Raw genomic sequence first — 8,127 nt, forward strand, 5'->3', positions numbered from 1 at the left:
GGTTCTCAGGGCTCTAACTTTATCTGCACTTGGTTTGATTGCTTGTAAAAAGGTTCTAGTCCTCTCCGTCGCTCTGATCCACTTGTCAATAGCATTGGCTATTCCCCCAAAGGCATTTATCCAAATTTTATCTACCTTGCCCTAAGTCGAAAAATTCAAATTCGTGATTCAAAAAATTCAGGAAATTCGGACGAATAATTCGTTTGGGGGGAAAAAACAAGCAAAAATTTGCTACCACGTCACGTTTTTTTTCACAATTCGCCACATTATCCATCAATATTCGTACAAATAAAGCTAATAGTAGAATAATTTCTCCTATATAGGCCAACAATTGTTTGTACTTTTCTCATCTCGTGCTTAGTTCTCTAGCTGAGCAATAGAGATAAAAGAAGGAAAAGAAAACAAGGAAGGCCTCTTAGATTGCTCAAGCAATCTGTAAGGTCTAAAATAAGATGGAATTTTTATTTTTGTATGTGTGAGTTCTTAGGAGCTTTTTAAAGCTCTTAAGATCTCTTGTGTGAATTGTTTTTGTGGTTTTGTTTGTTAGGGTTCATAGGATCTCTTCTGTGATATTTTTGTTTGTTTTTGTTTGTTAGAGTTCTTAGGATCTCTTTTTTCAATTCTTAAGATCTCGTGTAAATTGTTTTCATGTTTTTGTTATTAGAGTTCTTAGGATCTCTTATGTAAATTGTTTTTGTGCTTTTGTTTGTTAGAGTCCTTAGGATTTCTTGTTTTTTATTTCTTAAGATCTCTTATGTAAATTGCTTTTGTGTTTTTGTTTGTTAAATTTCTTAGAACCTCTTGTGTAAACTATTTTTTTGTTTTTATTTGTTAGAGTTCTTAGGATCTCTTGTTTGAGATCTCCATCTCTTGTGTAAATTGTAAATTGTGTATTTATTTATATTAGTTTAAGTTATTTGTGTGAAATGTGATTGTTTGTGTTCTTTCTTTTGTGAAAAAATATATAAGCAAATTGTTTAGGTTGTAATTGTAATTCTCTTATGTGAATAAATAGTAGTTTATTTCTTATGTGAAAAAAGTTTATGTGAATGAATTTTGTGAAATAAATTTATTTCTTATGTGAGTAAATTAAATTTTATTCTTATGTAAATAAATTTTTTATGAATAAATTCTATGAAATAAAGTTAGAAACTATTAATGTCGATAACTTGGCAATGCATCATTTGTATAAGTCTATAGTAAACGCCTTAGTAAATATATTACTAAATAAATACCATAGTAATTATAATATTAAACATATTAATATAAATTCAAATATTTTATTAAAGTAAAATAACTCCATTGAATAGATACTAAAAAGTTACACACTTTTTCCTTTTACAGCTCCTTGATCCGAGTTGTAGATCACATGTTATGTCCATGGAGATCCCCATGGCCATAACTTGAGATCCGTAGCTCGGATTGAGGACCTCTAAAAAGGAAAAGTGTGTGGTTTTTCATTATCTATTCAATGGCCCAATATATGATCCCAAAAAAATTACTTAATGTATTCGTATGAATAAATTATTAGTACGAATAAATTAGGAAAAATCGTTGGATTCGTTTTAAATCGAGAAAATCATGATTTTTCACGTTTTTTTTAATCGAAAAAAAAAATCAAGCGAATTAATGCAACTTAGATCTTGTCCCTAACGTAAGGAAGTTGGGAAAAAAAAGCATTGGCTTTGAACCACAATCAACCAATTCTCCTCTCTTCCTTTTCCAAAACTGTAGCGCTCGGTTTGTGATCCGAGAAGGGAAGGGTGCCAATTGCTCTGCACTTAATGCATAGCAACTCCTCCACAATTCTCCTGGAGAAGTACACTCTATCAAGACTCCCTTTCCTATGGAGGGAACCCACCTGATTGTTTATCCAAGTGTAGGAAGTGTCTCTCGAAACATCCAAGAGCTCGGCCCTAGAAGTTTGACGATGTATTTAACTCATATCCTCTTACAAAACTACCTATTCCTTCCCATCTGTCAGCTTTGCTCTCAATCATGTTATAATATTCGAGAAGAAGCACATTGTCATTCAGAAGGACTGACTCCCACTGCAAAGCTCTATCTCTAGCCACGTTCTCGGGGCATACAGAGAGAATATTTGACAAGAGAGATGAGGGTGGCAAAAATCCACTCCTACCCCAAATTTGCCAAAGTTTTGAAGGACTCTTCCTATCCTAGCTGCCAGGTGTTTAGCTACCCCAAGAGCCGCACATCCTCTCCCCTCCTTGTGGTCTGTTGTGAACTAGGTCCTATTGTCGTTGATCTGTTTTAGTTGCCAACGGAGCTTACCTCCTCAGCTTTGACTTCTTGAAGTGCTAAAAAGTCAGGGTACAACTTGTTTATTCTCATCCATCTCTTAAAGACAAGGGGCTTCAAGTCATTTGTTAACCCATGCACATTAACTGACAGACACGTGAAATTTTTTTGGCTCGTCATTGAGTGGAGCTTTTGCTCCTCAACTCCTTGAAGGTGACTAGGCTCAGTTGAGGGGAGAGCATGAATCCTCTAGATAATCTTCTCTTTTCCCTTTCTACTAAAGCTTTCTTAGTCAGGATGTCTAAAAGGGTGCTGCTCATCTTTCTTTCTAGTTGTGTGGCTCTTTTCCCCTTTACTAAGGTAAAAGGCTGATCATCCTGGGAGATGGACTCGAATTCTGCTTGCTCTAATTGAGCTTCGAAATTTTGCATGTTGGGAACAAATTCCTCTTTGTCTATGCTCTCTTCCATATTTTCATTTGCTACTTCTCTCTTCTACTCTCTACATATCTAATTTCTCTAAAGCAGCTCTATCCTCCTTGGTCTGGTTAGGCTCCTCTTCTTGCAGTGGATGGGTGGGTGCCTGCATCCTTAACTTGGTCCCTACTTCTGCCTCCTTGCTCTTCTTTGCTATCTTCTCTAGTTGCTTCTCTACTATCTTCTCTGGTTGCTTCTCTTTTCCACGATTAATTCAGGAAGGACAATCTTTGATGAAATGACCACCCAGCCCACAGAGGAAGCAGGAATTTGAGATATTATTATAAAAGACTTTTTGAATCAGCTCTCCACCGTCTCCATCTAGTAGTCAAATGGTGTTGGAGGGGTCTAAGAATAGGTCCATAAGCACACAGGCTAGAGGGTTTCCTCTTGGGCTTATGAACCTCTCGATTTCTATACCTAGAAACTGGCCAAGGGGCGAACAGAGTGCCTCCAGCTGTGGGAAAAGGGAAAGAGGTAGATCGGGGAATTCAACCCAGATAAGAGCCTTAGTGGGTGAAGGTGAGTCGGGATTGAAGGAAGGCTCCCAAAGCTGAACTGATAGAGGTTGATTTCTAATCGTCCAAGCTCCCTTCTGCACCACTTCTATCGCCATCTCTGCTTTTTCAAAGATAAACACAATATATCCGTTTTTTAAAAAGCGAATGCTAGTGATGTTTAAGCCTTTTCTCGACCAAAAGTTCTTGATCCATCCTTCAAGAAACATAGCAGGGGGGTGCGGTCCGTGGATATACCCAACTACCGCACACGAACACAACCATTTTATCAACCTAATGCTCAAATAGATATTTTTTACTAATTTGAGCAATAGGTTGGGTGCACTCCAATGTGATTTGAGCAACTGGTTGGAGTGCACATAGCTTGTTGCTTAAGCAATAGGTTGGGTGCCACTCCAACCTGTTGCTTAAATCAAAATATTTTCTATATTATTGCTTGCATTTTAGGGTTTTGGCTAGGATTTAAGATTTAGGGTCTAGGGTTTAAGGTTTAGGTTTTAGGGCCTAGGAGCAAGGGCCTAGGAGCAAGGGTTAAGGGTCTAGGGTCTAGGATTTAGGGTTTCAAAGGTTTTAAGATCTAGGATTTAGGATTTACGATCTAGGGTCTAAGATTTACAATCTAGGGTTTAGAGTCTAGAGTTTAGGAGGGTTAAGGAATGGTTTTGTTCTTGATTTGATATAAAAATTGAACATTTCTAGGGTTAATATTATAAATTAGAGTTTTGCTTAAGCAATAGGTCGGGTGCCACCCCAATCTGTTGAGTGAGCAACAGGTTGGAGTGCATACAACTTGTTGCTTAAGCAATAGGTTGGGTGCCACCCCCAACCTATTGAGTGAGCAATAGGTTCGGGGTGCACCCAACCTGTATACTGATTTGAGCAACATGTTGGGTTCACCTCCAACTTGTTTCTTGCAACCCCCCACCTCTTACCTTACTCAAGAAACAAGTTGGGGGTGAACCCCAACCTACTGCTCAAATTACTAAAAATAATGATTTGAGCATTAGGTAGGGTGCTAATATTTATTATATTATATAATAGTATTTCAATTGTAATAATATAATTTTAAAATTTTAATTTGATTATACTTTTTTTTTTAAAAGCCCAAACTAAAACAAGTTGTTGCATACGCAATAGGTTAGAAGAGAGTTGAAATTTCAAAATAAAATCAAAAAGCGCAATACAATAGGTTAGAAGAGAGTTCAAATTTTAAAATAAAAGAAAAAAGTGCAATAGGTTGGAAGGTCTTGCGTACGCAACAGGTTGGGAAGACATTCACCTCTTGCAACATTTGGAAAATTTTGTGAATTTGAGCAACACATTGAAATGAAGAGACAACAATGAAGAGTTGATGAATGAGGAAAACTAATAAAGATTATGATACTTATACTTATCCTCAAAAAAATCCTAAACTTGCCCTGACCCTAATTATCTCATATCTTGTTCTATATAATACTCCTTCCTAATTCTCTTCACTTTTCAATTTTTCTTCACTTTTCAAATCTCCACGGACCACCTCCTCCTCCTTAGTAGTAATCCCTCCCTCCCTCCTCTTCCCTCTCCCCCTCCCTTGCTCCTCCCCTCCCATCTTCCCCCCTCCTCCCCTCCTCCTCCTCTCCTCCTGCCTCCCCTCCTCCTCCATCCTTCTCCTCCCTTCTCTCAGTGGCCCACTCGACTGCCCTCCCCCTCCTTTGGGCCATCGCTGCTGCTGACTCCACTCGCCTCCTCCTTCTCCTTCGGTATGCCACAGCCATCGACTCCTCCCCTCCTCCTCCTCCTCCTCCTCTCTCCTTCCTTCCCACCTCCCCCTCCCCCTCCTTCTCCTCCCTCCTTGCAATGATGAAGTGGGAAAAAATATTAAAGTGAAGAAAAGTCAAAGTGGAATAAATATTAAAGTGATGAAAATTCAAAGTGGGATAAATATTAAAGTGGAGAAAATTCAAAGTGGGGGAAAATATTAAAGTGAAGAAAAAGCACTAGGAATTGGAAATGTATCTATTTACTTGAAACTTCTTGTGGAATTTTCTAATTCTTGATCCTACAGATGCTATCAACATAGAGTTATTGTAGGGTAGTTGTTACGCTTTGGTTAGTAGTACTAAGGAGGGATTTCCAACTACAAAAGACCTAGGTAGTTAGGCACACATTTTTTAGATAGTTAAATACTCGCTTTTCTACATCTCGATGCACTTTTTGTAAGAAAATTATAAAATGTATGTGCTCAACAGATAACAGGATCTCATACGCAAGAGAGAAAATAAGATAGTATGGAGAATCAAAAATTTGATTACTGTAGAACTGATACAATAGATGGCACTGCCTCTCAACCGTGCGCTCCTCTGAAAGAAGCTTCCATGGCGTGCTGGAAACAGTAGAAGACAGAGGCTGGATGCTAAGAAATCAAGCTTGCTGTAGCCAGTGATAAAATGGGCTTCACAGGCTTGCTCTTATATAGCCACCAGTCGTAGCCGGTTGGGCTCAATTGGGTGACCGACCCAATCCGCCCAAAACGGTCGATTGGGGGTCGGTCTCGACATAGGCCACAGACCACACGATAGAACCGGTGCACAAAATAGAGCAACTGTCCTACGGTCATCGTTCGGCCCACAGCCATCCGGGATCATTTGGGACTCCAAACGGGCCCCGCAACCCGAGAGTGGGTTGCCCTGGGAAATGCTCTGTCTACCCTCAATGCGGTCAGTCATGGGATGCCTTCCTGCACTTCCATGTAGCCTAGTTGGCGGTGTGCCAACTCTATCTGAAGCCGTCTAGCCATCAGGCCACACATGGCCCCCATTTGGTATCCAAACCAGGACCTATCGGATAACCGAGCTACTCAAATGCCTTCTCCTCATATGGGGGGCTTACAAGTAGAGTTAGCTGATTCCTGCATAGTTACACGAGAGTGGAGCATTGATATCTAACACCCCCCCTCAATGTCCACTCGCAAGTAAACTTACATTTTCGGCCCAATGCCAAGTCGATGAAGATGCCTCTCTAGCAAGTCTCTTCCAAGAGCCTTTGTGAAGATGTCTGCAGCATTCTCTATAGTCGGATAGTAGTCGGATAGTACACCAAGTCGACCTCTCCATCGATGATGAGCTCGTGTACAAAGTGATATTGAATCTCAATGTGTTTTGTGCGAGCGTGGAACACAGGATTCTTTGCAATCGCCATGCAACTCTGATTGTCATATGATAACTGTGTAGGCTTGATCTGCACTGCACCCATGTCCCCCAAAATCCTCCTCAACCACACTGCCTCTCAAGAAGCAAACCATGCAGATTTGTACTCGACCTCGGTAGAATAAAGAGCAATTGTGGGTTGCTTCTTCCTGACCCATGACACAACTCCAGATCCAAGTGAGAAACAGTACCCTATCACTGATCTCCTGCTATCCACGTCTCCTGCCCAATCCGAGTCACAGAATTCGGTCAAGATGTTGCCCTTGGTATAGGTGATGCCATAATCAAGTGTGCCTTTGATGTATTTCAGCACCCGCATCCCTGCCCTCCAATGGTTCTCCCAGGGCTTATTGGAAAACCTGCTTAGTACACCAGTCGCAAAACTGATGTCCGGCCGTGTGTTGCATAAGTAAATCAAAATGCCCACAAGTCTTCTGTACTTCGCTTCGTCCACCAGTGGTGATGAATCCTCATTTGAGAGCTTCACGTCAACCTCCATAAGGGTACCAACTGTCTTGCACTCAGCCATGCCAAATGCCTTTAGTATCTCTCCAACATACTTTAGCTGAGAAATGAAGATCTGTTTCGGCTCTTGCCAAACTTCAATCCCCAAACAGAAATGCATCAGTCCTAGGTCTGTCATTTCAAACTCTCTTCCTAGCAAATGCTTTGTCTACGAGATCTTCTCTTCATGGTTCCCTGTTATGACAAGGTCGTCCACATAGAGGACCATGATCATACACCTGCCTCCTTCTCTGAAGATATACAAATTTGCATCAAATGGGCTCCTGAACCCGTTTTGCACAAAGTAGGAATCAATTCGCTGGTACCACGCTCGTGGGGCCTGTTTTAGCCCGTAAAGTGCCTTCTTCAGTTTGTAGACTTTACCTTCTAAACCGGGGATCTCAAAACCTGGTGGTTGTTCCACGTATACCTCCTCCTTGAGATCTCCATTCAGAAAGGCAGATTTCACATCCATCTGAAACACGGGCCAACTTCCCTGGGAAGCTAAAGCCACAAAACACTGCGAATCGTGGTTAGTCGAGATGTGGGAGCAAAAGTATCTTGATAATCAAAACCATGTACCTATGCGAATCCTTTTGCCACGAGCCGAGCCTTGTACTTATCGAACGTGCCGTTGGACTTGTAATTGGTCTTGTACACCCACTTGGTTCAGATTATCTTGCGTTTTGGTGGTCGATCCACAAGGTCCCAAATGTTGTTCTTCATTATGGAGCCATACTCCGACTGCATAGCCTCCATCCACCTATCATCGCCCTGTGCCTCTTCAAAGACACTTGGGTTCATCAGCATGGATCACTTCTGTCATCAAGGCATAGTTGACCAAGTGTTTTTACGCCCTTCTTTGCTCCTCTAATCTCTTGGACCGGCGGTGTTCGGATGGTTCCTCCTCAATGGCTGGAGGTTCTCTGCCATCCAAAAGCTGCTTTACCCACTTTGGGAATGGCCGTTACCGTTGTGGTTTTGTAGGCTCTTCTTCATGTTCTTTATCTTAAATCCTCCCAAGCACCGTTGGGGGAGTTCGGTCTGCTGTTGGTGGTGGTACTGGATGGATATCTTGGTCCTGGTTCTCTAAGAAGGAAGCATCCTCCTCCAATTGATGCGGCTGTTCTGAGAAGACCACATCGCGACTTACGATTACCTTCTTGGTAACAGGGTTATAGAGAC

Source organism: Dipteris shenzhenensis, chromosome 26 (genome assembly GCF_047967505.1).
Source record: "Dipteris shenzhenensis isolate YYH24624 ecotype China chromosome 26, Dip_SZ_1.0, whole genome shotgun sequence".
In the NCBI taxonomy this organism is placed as follows: Eukaryota; Viridiplantae; Streptophyta; class Polypodiopsida; order Gleicheniales; family Dipteridaceae; genus Dipteris; species Dipteris shenzhenensis.